Below are 12,749 nucleotides of genomic sequence, written 5' to 3'. Positions count from 1 at the left end.
AGCAGTAGCTAGATGGTTGTCTTCTCCTCTTGTGATATCATGTTTAGATCTTGTGAGCTGCCTATCATGATCAAGATCATCTATTTGTAATGCTACATGTTGTGTTTGTTGGGATCCGATGAATATGGAATACTATGTCAAGTTGATTATCAATCTATCATATATGTGTTGTTTATGATCTTGCATGCTCTCCGTTGCTAGTAGAGGCTCTGGCCAAGTTGATACTTGTGACTCCAAGAGGGAGTATTTATGCTCGATAGTGGGTTCATGCCTCCATTGAATCTGGGACAGTGACAGAAAGTTCTAAGGTTGTGGATGTGCTGTTGCCACTAGGGATAAAACAACAATGCTTTGTCTAAGGATATTTGTATTGTTTACATTATGCACCTTTCTTAATGCAATTGTCTGTTGTTTGCAACTTAATACTGGAAGGGGTGCGGATGCTAACCCGAAGGTGGACTTTTTAGGCATAGATGCATGCTGGATAGCGGTCTATGTTCTTTGTCGTAATGCCCTAAGTAAATCTCATATTAGTCATCATGATATGTATGTGCATTGTTATGCCCTCTCTATTTGTCAATTGCCCAACTGTAATTTGTTCACCCAACATGCTATTTCTTATTGGAGAGACACCACTAGTGAACTGTGGACCCCGGTCCATTCTTTTACATATGAAATACAATCTACTGCAATCATTGTTCTCAGCTGTTCTTTGCAAACAAACATCATTCTCCACACCATACGTTTAATCCTTTGTTTACAGCAAGCCGGTGAGATTGACAACCTCACTGTTAAGTTGGGGCAAAGTATTTTGATTGTGTTGTGCAGGTTCCACGTTGGCGCCGGAATCCCTGGTGTTGCGCCGCACTACACTCCTCCACCAAAAACCTTCACGTGGCCTTCATCTCCTACTGGTTCGATAACCTTGGTTTCTTTCTGAGGGAAAACTTACTGTTGTGCGCATCACACCTTCCTCTTGGTGTTCCCAACGGACGTGTGCTTCACGCGCCATCAATGATACTTATGCTATTTCATCTATTTTTAGCATGTTTGATGATTATTGGGGAATTAACTGCCGGAGTCGGAATTCTGCTAGAAAAAGGACCGTCAAGATGTCATATTTCTGAAGATTAGCAATTCCTAGAAAATACCCAGAAGTTCCTATTTTGCCAGATGCCGGAGGAAGCCAAAAGGGGAGCCTGAGTAGGGCCAGGAGGGGACCACAACCCCTAGGCGCGGGCCACCCCCTGGCCGTGCCTAAGCATGGTGTGGTGGCCCGGGCCCACCTCTGACAGCGTCCCTTTGCTTATTTCATCCCTCGAGAACCATAAGACTCGGAGGAGGATCGCAGAAATATTCCGCCGCCGCGACGGGGCGAAAAACAACAGAGAGAGAAAAGCTCTCCGGCAAGTAGAAATCTGTCGGGGAAATTCCTTCCCGTAGGGGGGAAATCGTCGCCATCATCACCGTCATCGAGCTGGACTCCATCGGTATCATCATCATCATCTCCATCACTAGCACCATCATCTCCACCATCTCCACTCCATCCCGCTGTAACAACTTGGGTTTGATCTTATCTAGTTCATAGGGGAAACTTTCCCGGTGTTAATTACTCCTTGTAGTTGATGCTATTGAGTGAAACCATTGGATTAAGGTTTATGTCGAGATTGTTATCCATCATTATATCACCTCTGATTATGATCCATATGATGTCTTGTGAGTAGTTCGTTTAGTTCTTGAGGACATGGGAGAAGTCATGATGTCAGTAGTGGAATTAGGTTGAGTAATATTTAATGGTTTGATATTTAAGTTGTGGTGATACTCTTCTAGTGGACGCATGTGAACATCGACTACATGATAATTCCCCTTTATGGCCCTAGTATAATGCATCATGTATTTGGCTACTAATTGTGGGGTTGCTGGAGTGATAGAAACCTAAACCCCCGTTGGGAAACCACTGCATGAGGGAGTGTAGGATCTCAAAGTTTAAGGTTGTGGTTAGATTTATCTTAATTACTTTCTTGTAGTTGCGGATGCTTGCAAGGGGTATACTCACAAGTATGCATTATACCAAGTTGGGGTAGTGCATTATCATAGGTTCACCCACACAACACCTACCAAACCGATAAAGATTATTCCGCTGCGTGAAGCGAAAGCACTTGGCAAAATTCCCCGTGTGTCCCCAGGAACGTTTAGACGTCATAAGTAAAACAACCAGTGACGAGGGTGCTCCCCTGCAATGCCCACCATGAGGGGCTTAGGGTTGACAGAATCCTGCAGGCTGGCACGAGACATCGGATACCAAACAAACACAGAGAGAGATTTATCCAGGTTCGGGGCCCTAGATGAGGTAAAACCCTTACTTCCTACTTGTTTGATCTCGATTTATCGAATATATCGGGATAGAATGGGGTAGCCGAAGGCTGTGGTTGCAATCTCGTCGAGAGGCTAAGGTTCTAATGTCCTAGCTCCTGACTTGCAATGAATCTATGTGGTGAAGTTGTAGTTGTGTCCCCCGGCAGACCCTCTTCTGGCCCTTATATTGGAGGCCAGGTCCCAAGAGTTATGTCTGGATTCGACTAGGTTACAAAGAGATATATTCAAATCTTTCCTTGTTTAACGTCTTCTTGCCTTGTTCGTCAAGAATCGTTCTTCGGGTGAGTTTCCTTCTCTTGACCCGACGAATGGGCCCACCTTGGCTGTTGGGAAATCTTCATGGGCGCCTAGTTGGGCCGTAGGATGTCGTGGATATGACCACGGCAGATGTTACCGGGGGTAACACTTCGTTGATGCGGGGGCAAGGGGACATGGCCATCTGCGGATCGAGGTGCAAGGGACGCAAGGTTTTACCCAGGTTCAGCCCCTCCGGAGAGTAAAAGGCCTACGTCCTGCTAGATCTTATTGCTTAGTGGAGAATTACAATGGGGGGGCTCAGTCGGCGCTGCGCCAAGAGCTTACAAGGGGGAGATTGGATCTCAGATGATGTGTCCTCTAGGGTTTAGCTCGGGGGTTTATATAACCACCCCCGATCTAGGGTTACCTGAGGATAACTCCGAATCATATCAGTTGCTACTAATCCGGGATTCGCCACCCCTCTCGCAAGTAAACTCCTCATCCAGTCACGCAGATCTTTGCTCCAGGATATGGCCCAGTCACTACGGGGCCCAGTCGTATGGGCGACTGGTAGCCTACTTGGGCCTCCTCCTTTGTGGTGAGTGGGACTAGCGACCCACCCCCTATGGGCATATCCCCATCAGTAGTCCCCGAGCGCGGTGGTGACGAGGTGTAGATTCAAGGCGATTCTTCAAGAGGCGCGATGATGGATCAATGCGAGTCGCCATCGGGCTCTCAGAAATAAAGTTACCGATTGGGCTACAGTCCTAGTCGCCAAAAGGTCCTTTGGCCAGTCGGCGTATGACAGTCGGCGTTGGCCAGTCGTCGTTTGCCAGTCGGCGTATGATAGGTGGAAGAGCCAACGGCTAGATTTCACGTTGACCGAGGCGCGAGCCATTTGCATGCAGTTGACCGTTGGGCCTGACGTGACCGCAAACGGCTAGTTTAATGGCTATTCAGCCTAGACCGGCGCTTATCCCGACCGTTGATTACGGGGCGACGATTCCGGAACGAATCAACGAGTAGATCTCCTCCTTGTTCTGAGCGAGTGCGGCGGTATAAAGGATTGCGTCCGGTGGTTAAGGCTTATCACTCCGCCGCATTCTTCTCTTCTTCTCTTTGCATCTTCTCCATGCTAAGAATTCCAGACGCATCCATGGCGGCGAGAGGCTGGGGCAAATCCAAGGTTACGCGGGAATCCCTCCTCCCGTATGTCGCCTCCGGGGTTATCCTTGAAATCAGAGAAGAGCGATGGCGAGTTCCGGCGGCGAACGAGGTGGAGCCGCTTCCGAGGCCTAGGGAGTTCGTACTCTTTTTAAGCTTTCTCGATCGCGGTTTCACGCTCCCCTCCTCCGATTTCCTCCGGCAACTGTTAGCCTTCTACAACATCAAGGTCTCCGACCTCGGGCCGCACAGCGTTCAGCAGATCTCGCTGTTCGTGGCATTGTGCGAGTGTTACCTGGGGTGCCCGCCATACTTCCCCCTGTGGGTATCGATCTTCCATGGGCGGGCGACCCGGGCCAGCAAGAGCGACCAGGCGCTCATCCCCGAACGGCGGGATCACCTTCCAGGTGAAGTCGGGGGAGAGCTTCATCGACATGGCGCTCCCCAAGAAGGCGCAATCGCAGTGGCGTCGGTTCTGGTTCTACGCCTTGGAGTACACCCCCCCAGGCGAGGTTTGCATTCCCCAGTACACTCCCGAGCCGAGCGTCCCTCGGCGCCTCAACGTGCGGTCGCTGCCGCGCGACCAGGAGGAAGTGGTGAAGGGGATGCGCCTGGCGATCCAGGCGCTAAAGGACGACGGCCTAACGGCGGCCAACATGTACAACTGTTGGCTCGGTCGCTGCTTGATTCCCTTGCGCTGCCGAGGCCACTTCATGTGGGAGTACCGGGGGCAGAACGACTGCACCCGGTCGACGGCGACCGAGTGGGACGAAGCCGAGTACCGGAAGGCACTCGCCAAGATCACCACGGCCGCATTCACCTCCTTTGACGACGGGTTGCAGCCCTTCTCCGAGGACAAGCCGGCGCCCCAGGTATCAATCTATTCATTGCTGCAACCTCAAATGCTTGAATAGGGTTCTTTCTTCACTGACGTGCTTTCTCGGCCTGAATGTAGCGATGGCAGAAGGTCGCCAACCATCTCCCCCCCTCGCGGGGAAGGAACCTCGGAGATGACCGAGGGCGAGGAGGACGAAGCCGAAGACGAGGAGGAGCGCACCGAGTCGGACTTCGACGCGAGGGACTTCGTCCGACTCCCGCGCAGCGCGAAGAGAGGTGCGACCTCCTCATCGCAGGGCATGCCGGGGGCGAGGCCGCTGGAGGGTGACGAGGAAGAAGAGGCGACCTCGCCTCCAGAAGAAAGAGGACCTGCGAAGGGGGAGACGAGCCGCGGCCCAAGCGGTTGCGTCATACCATCCTCGAGGGCACCATGAAGCTTCAGTGCCCCCTGAAGGACGCCATCGAGGCCGGTGCCCGAGCCGGTCCAGGCGTCAAGGAGATTCCCACGGTGAAGTAAGTATTCCCCGCTAAACCTCGTTTCATCGTTTGCGGGACTTGCGAGAGGCTTACGCCAATCTTCTACAGGTCGAAGAGGAAGGTATTATCGAGACCTACCCCGGTCGGTGGAGTGGCATCTACGAGTGCCGCCGAGGCGAAGAAGGCGTCCGAGCTGAAGAAGGCCGCCGAGTCGAAGAAGACGGCCGCCGACCCCGCGGGCATGGCCTCGTCACGGGAAGAGCCCGCCGTCGCGGGTAGGGCAGTTGACAAAGCTGCCAGTTCCGCTAGGCCAGTCGCCGAAAGTTACCCCTTGGCGAGCGTGGGTAGCAGTGGGGCGACGAACGAGGCCGCGGAGACGGTCATGGCTCGGGGTCCAGATGCCGTTCCCCCCGTGGCGGAGGAGGAGACGGTGGGCACCGAGTCGACCGAGGCCCGGGGTGCGGATGCTGCGCCGCCCGTGGTGGAGCGAGGTACTGCTGAGGGGAGCGGCCTCTCGGCAACGATGAAGGAGCGCCGGACCAAGGCCGCTAGGGATCAAGCCCGTCCTAGCGACCCCGAGGCGCAGGCGAAGGAGGCGCCGTCGACTGAGGCTGTGTTGCAGGAGGGCGAGGCACCCGAGTCGCGTCGTCCTCCGCCGTCGACCTTGTCCTTTACTGAGCTTCACACCGCGCTTAGTGAAGTTCACCTGGTAAGTTTTCCTTTGCTTGCAGTCCGGTCTCCCCCAGTCCCCGAGGGTCGACTTGGGCTGAAGGGGCGAGTCGAGCCTCCTTTTTAGAACTAGACTGTTGTTGTTGTTGACGCTCGCTCTTCTTCTGTGCAGGCGGAGGTGAAGCGATTGACGACGCTTGTAGAGGAGGCGGCGAAGAAGAATCGCCAGCTCATCGCCATGGGCAGTGAGTTCTTTTTCTCGTCTCCCCCTTTTTTTGTTGTGCGCATGTATTTGGGCTTGTTCTCATCACCATCTGTTTTCTGTAGCAGAGGCGCAGGAAAAGGCACTTGCCGAGGCCCGTGAAGGGTTCGTGAAGGAGTCCTTCTATCGGGAGGCTGAGTTTCGGGCGACGCAGGCCGAGGAGGCGAAGAAGAAGGCAAAGGCGGAGGTTGCGGACCTTACGAAGGTTCAGGAGGACAAGAGTAGGGAACTCGAGGATCTTATCGCCGAGTATAAGGGCAAGCTCGAGGACATGGCGGAGGATTGGGATGCTGCTCGTGGCGCTGCGGCGATGCTGCGGGAGGAACTTGCAGCTCTGAAGCTGCAGCATGCCCCGGAGCTTGCCGCGGAGAAGGCTGCTTCGGAGGGTGTCGTCTTGGCGGTGCAAGCCGAGAAGACCAGCTTCGAGGCTTTCGTCCGAGAGATGTCGCGGAAGCTTCTCGGTGAGTCTTCCTCCCTCTCGTTGTTGTTGTGGGGAGAACGAGCCCGCTTCGAGGGGCCAGTCCCCGAGCGTGGCGAGTCCGTTTTGGGTGCCAGTCCCCGAGCGTGGCGGGTCCGCCTCGGGAGCCAGTCCCCGAGTGGCGAGTCTGTTTCGGGGGCCAGTCCCCGAGCGTGGCGAGTCCGTGTCAGAAGCGAGCTCTGACTTGAACTCTTTTTTTGTTGTATTTTTCAGGTCAGTGTGAGCTCGTGGAGACGGCGACCCCTCGGGAGTGCTTGACAACTGCGACCACGCGCATCATCGCCTATGCGGGGGAGATCCTGGTGGCGCTCCAGTACCTGAATCCGCGGGAGGTGATCCCGCGAGACACGCCGTCGGTCTTCAAGGCTGTCTCTGACATCCCGGCGGTGGTCGACTGGCTCCGCCGTTCTTCTTGCCGCGTGGGCATCACCATGGCATTGAGCATGGTGCTGGCCCATTACTCGGAGGGATTCGACGTGGAGGAGGTCACGGCCGGCTTCCCGTCGGAGACTGGTGTGTTCGACGTCGCCGAGGTGCTTCGCTTGATGGAGGCGGTGCGCCCCTATGCCGACCGGGTGTTGGCGACTGCAGACTTGGAGACGCACCTTGTCAGCCAGTCGGCTCCGGAGGATGCGGGGAAGGAGGCGGGCCCGATGGACTTCCCCGCCGAGCGTCTGTTCCATGCTGCGGCCGCCAATGCCCTGTCCACCTATCCGGTCGTCCGGTACACCCCGAAGTTCCGCCATGGCGATGGTGGTGCCGAGCCGGTGGTGGAGGAGAACCCAGGGCCTTCCAAGTAATGGGGGTGGCCCCCAAACCTGTAAAAGATAATACCTATGTTCCTGCGAGCATATGACTCGTGGGTGTTAGTTGTAAACAAAGGACTAGATTTTGCTTAATTATTGTTGGTGACCACTTTTGTTGTACTGAAAAATATTGGAAGTACTCTTTTGTTCGAATATGCATTGGAGGCCGACTCTCCATGGCCAGAGGGGCCACTCGTCGTGCGACCCCGATGAAGGCTATCGACTTGAATGTTTTCCTTGTCGAGCTGGGCGTCCCCAGTCGCAGTACGTATTCATGTTAGTGCGAATAGCAGCCTCATGGGTGGGGGAGTGGGTCGGTTATGTGTGCGCTGTTTTTGTGTAGCGCGCCTCTCGTCATGGCTCGATGAGCCAGTCGCTTGGCGACTCCAAAGGGGGTTCTTGGTGTGGCGTTGTTCCTTGGCGAGCCGCGGGCCCATTTTGCAGAATTCCTGGTCGAAGTACTTAGCCTTTCAAGTCACCTGCCTAAGGTAGAGGAGGGTATTGTCGTGCTGTGTAGCGTAGCACTGTACGATTGCCTGGGCCCGGAGGGCTGGTCGGGCATGCGACCCTGCTGTAGGTTCCAGTCGCCCTTTTCGCCTGACGGCGTAAGGGACACGGGGTTAGCCGGGCCTGGTGTTGCGACCAGTTTGCCCGTCGTGCCCTTGTTAGCCGGGCTACTTGGCCGATCTTGGACTTTGTCTTCCAGCAGCAGCAATCGAAGGTCTCCCAGTACCGAGTCGCGTGGCTTAGCGACTGGGCTCATGTTGATTAGATGGGAGATACGGTCGGTTGGCGAATAGTGGAGACACGATCGGCGACTAAGAATGATGCACCCGACGACTTTGATTAATATCCAGGTTGTGCGTTACATGTCTTTCTTAGGTGTAGAACCGGCGGAGGAGGTTGATGTTCCAGGGGCGCTCCACTTCTCTGGTGAGTGGTTCGCCTTTGTCGTCCTTCCGGACGTCGGTCAGGTAGTAGGAGTCATTGCCGAGTGCGCGGCTGACGGCGAATGGTCCTTCCCATGGAGGGGAGAGCTTGTGCATGCCTTTCTTGTGCTGGATTAGCCGAAGGACGAGATCGCCTACTTGGAAGGAGCGACTGCGGATGCGGCGACTGTGGTAGCGGCGGAGGCCTTGCTGGTAGATGGTTGTTCTAGAGAGTGCGAGGTCCCTGGCTTCGTCGAGGAGGTCGATGTCATCCTGGCGAGCGCGTTCATTGTCCTCTTCGGCGTAGTTGGTGACTCGTGGCGAGTCGTAGGAAATATCCGTGGGCATGACCACTTCGGCACCGTACACTAGGAAGAAAGGCGTGAAGCCGGTCGACCTGTTTGGCGTTGTGCGAATGTCCACGACATAGGAGGTAGCTTAATGTTGGTTACCCGAAGGGTAATGCCCACATCAGTAACCCCCGAGTGACTAGTCGAAGTAAAGCTTCGAGCAGAGACTATATTTGCCTTCTGTCGAATGTCCATAGTAGTTGAAAAGACTTGATCCTTTCTCACCATTTTGAAGTTGAAAGCACTTTTTTATCGGGTGCGCGTCCAGCGCTCCCGATGGGAGTAGCCCCCGAGTCTAGGCACGAATGCTTGCAACCGTGTGTAGCCTCAAGTTGTACTACTCGAAGATTCTGCTGCCGATGTTTTCGTAAGTTGTCGTAGTCATCCGGCATCTTTTTCTATATCGGGTCTTTAAAACTTCGAGTAAAGCCATGTAAGATGATAGTACGTAAGGGATAGGAGTAACGTGTCCAGTTTTACTCGATAAATCGATGCTGGTTAACTGCCGATGGAAAAACAACGTTATCCTACTCATAATCAAGTCCCTGGGCTTGATCCTGGATCTTCTGAAATCTTCAGGTCCATATTCCTTCGCCTTCAATAATTTTTATCGGGTGCACATCCAGCGCTCCCGATGGGAGTAGCCCCCGAGTTTAGGGACGAATGCTTGCAACCGTGCGTAGACTCAAGTCAAGCAACTCAATATTATAGATTCCTTCGGATGCTTCATGAGTAGTTGATACTTTTGGTGACATCATCAGTGACGTGGCTTCTGCCGTGGCTCGATTGACAGGACGTGACTTAAATGGACCCCCTCTACTTTCTGCGCGGTCAGTTAGGAAATGACTGATCCTTTCGTATTGACCGAGGTGCCTCCTCGATTTCCGCGCTAGTGGGGGTAAGTGTCCTTTGGCATGATGGTTTCGATGACACGTGGTGACCTAATCACAGAACTTCCGGCTCAAATCCTTGGTAACTCCCCCTTTTATAAAGGAAATTATAGATTTTACTCCCTCCATTCTCCCTTTCATTGCTTTCCTCCACCTTTGCTCTTCCTTCTCGCAACTACTACATCGCCATCACCGCCGTACCTCAATCCATCGTTAGCTCTTAAACATATTCCAAGATGGTGAAGAAGAAGGGCTTTGTTGTCGTTGCCAGTGTTGCTTCAAGCAGCACCATCGCCAAGGCAACCACAGATGCAACGAAGAGGGCTGCGCCGGAAGCTTCCGCTGCAGCAACCAAGGATGCCCCCGGTGATTGGCCCACTTTGACAATGTCGAAGCGTGACGAGAAGAAGGCACACAGCCTTGGCCTGATCCCTCCTGAAGAAGGGAATGTCGTCTTACCAGGTTTGGCATCACGCCCCAATCCTCCTACCGGTTTTACCGTGATGTTCATAGTGTTCTTGTATCTGGGATTATCTTTGCCTTCCCATGAGTTTCTCCGACGTCTTCTGCACTTGTATGGGATCCAGTTATGGCAGTTAACTCCAAATTCCAAGCTTCAGGTCGCGATTTTTATCACCCTTTGTGAGGCTTTTCTTGGCATTGATCCTCACTGGGGCTTGTGGAAGAAGATTTTCTTTGTCAAACGCTACAACAGTAGTAGCGGATCCTTTGTCACCGGTGGAGTTGGCTTTGTTGTCCACAAAGAGGTTAACTACTTCAACTTCCCAATGAAGAGTCAGTCCAGGCATGGAGGTTGAAGTAGTTTATCTTAAAGATTTATCGGCCGCTAGCACATGCCTGCCAAAGTTTGTTGATGTCCTCAAAGCTGTACCAAAGAAGTCCTGGAAGAACATATTGACATCCGAAGAGAAACCTATAGCCGACAAGTTGTTCGAAAGAGTTCTTCGGATTAAGGAGTCTGATGGACAAACTATGATGGCTGCTGAAATTGTCGCCGTGTTCCTGAAACGTCGCATTCAGCCAGTTATGTCCAGAGCCCACCAAATGTTGTTATATTCGGGTCCTAAGGACGAAACTCGAGTAAATGTTGCATAATTGTCTGAAAAGGAAGTGCTAGATGAAGTTAGGCGTTTGACCCATTTTAGCCAAGAGCACACGATTCCACTTTTGGCCCTCCATGATCCTTACGACTTTGACCACCAACCATCTGAGGTGAATCTCTTTCCTGCTTCATGCTTATATTTGCGTTCGATATACTTTGTTTCTCTGTATCAAATCTTTGTTTGATCCGACAGGTACCATCAACTGCCGAATACTTTCCGATTTTGTCTGAGGATGAAGAAAATCCTGACGAAGGTGGTTCTACTGCCAATATAAAATTCTGTGCTGAAGATAATGACGTCCTCGAAGGAGAGGACAATGATTCTGCCAATCCCGAAGCTTTTTCCACAGATCATAGAACCCTTGCCGATGAATTAACCGATACAGCAGAGTCGAATCATGACAATGATGCTGATCGTGCTCCCTTTGTTCATGCAGCCGACAAAGAGACCTTCTGGTGGCTTTGCGGACGAAGATGACTTGCTCGATTTGTAAGTTTCTTCTGCTATTCCCAAAGTTGCTTTGTATTCTTCTATTTTTTCATAACGGTTCATATGCTTGTAGCGAAGAAGGATTTATAGAGCCTCCTTCGAAGAAGGCGAAGGGTAGCCCCAGCAGGCCAACTCCCGCAGCATCCGAGGCTTCCGTTCCGCCAACAGCCGTAGCAGCCCAACCTTCGAATGCTTCTTCTCTCTCGAACGGAAAAGAAGTTCCTTCGGCAGCTGCCATTTTCCCTTCTCCCCATGAGGAACCTGTAAGTATTCCATTTTTGATTTTCTTGATAATGGTTTTCCCCTCTTCCAGCCCCCGAGTCTACATTCAACTGCTTGCAATCGAGTGTGGACTCATAAGGTGTTTACTCTTAAGATGTTATTGTAATACTGCTTGACTTTGTCTTCTCTTCTCTTTATAGGGCATTCAAACTGCCATAACTATTTTGAAGGGATTCACCTCTCAGTTCTCTTCACTCGAAGAATATAAGGCTCGGCTTCAGGAGAAGGTGCTGTCGACGACTTCGAAGCTTGATCAAGCAGTAACAATGTTTGCTATCGCCCATCAAAATGCATACTCTTTGAAAAATGAGCTTGATCAACTGAAGAAGAAGCTGACGGAGGAGGAGAAGGAGAAAGCCGAAGCCCAAGTCCGAAGGAAGGAAAGGGAGGATCTCCTGCACAAATCCACCTTGGCCTTGCTTGGTAAGTTTACTGCTTTGTATTTGAATCCCTTTTACTTAACTTCATTGGGTTTCAACTTCCGCTCTATATTTTGTGCAGAAGCTTGATACGTCCCAAACGTATCTATAATTTTTGATGCTCCATGCTTGTTTTGTTACAATTCTTATATGTTTTATGTGCACTTTTCCACACTTTTTAGCATTTTCTGGGACTAACCTATTAACGCAGTGCCGCAGTGTCAGTTCCTGTTTTCCGCTGTTTTTGTGTTTCAGAAAAGTTGTACATGCCAGCGTCTGGCCCATGTACTGGTGCCTCATCGCCTCGTTTGCTCCGCCCTTCCGCCTGTTTATTCCTCGTATCGGGAAAACCCCTCCATCCACGGAAAGTTCCGACGCCTCCGTCAACTGAAACCCTAGTTCGGGAGGGTTTTGCGGTCCATCCCGGCACTCTGCCGGAGAGGGAAATCACCGCTGGAGGCCTCTACATCGCCATGTCTTCATCCGAGGTGATGCGTGAGTGCTCCTCCACGGGACCATGGGTCCATAGCAGTAGCTAGATGGTTGTGTAACATCTCAAAATTTAAAACAAAGAATAAAATGAATTTCATTTTTCCAAAAACTGGAACCAACAAAAACTTTATTTAAGATCTATAATGTGCATAGTGCTCATGCCCAAGTGTTGTGAGTTTTGCTATGATGCTTGTGTGAAGTATTTTGAAATGTTTCTAAACCCTAAACCCTACCCTTTTCAAGTCCAAAGAGGAATAAATAAAAAGAAAACAAAATAAGGGTGAGGCATATGTGGGCTTATGGCCATTTCCACCAATAATGGCCTATGCCCTCTTGACCTTACCAAAATGGTTGTGAACCATTACTAAACTTAACCTAACACTCAATGAACTCAAAACAAGGACTTTAGGCCAAAGAAAAAGAAAAGAAAAGAATTTTTTTGCATCACATGTGAGGCTATGGCCATTT

The sequence above is a fragment of the Lolium perenne genome, chromosome 4 (genome assembly GCF_019359855.2).
Source record: "Lolium perenne isolate Kyuss_39 chromosome 4, Kyuss_2.0, whole genome shotgun sequence".
Lineage (NCBI taxonomy): Eukaryota > Viridiplantae > Streptophyta > Magnoliopsida > Poales > Poaceae > Lolium > Lolium perenne.
This window is presented reverse-complemented; position numbering follows the sequence as displayed.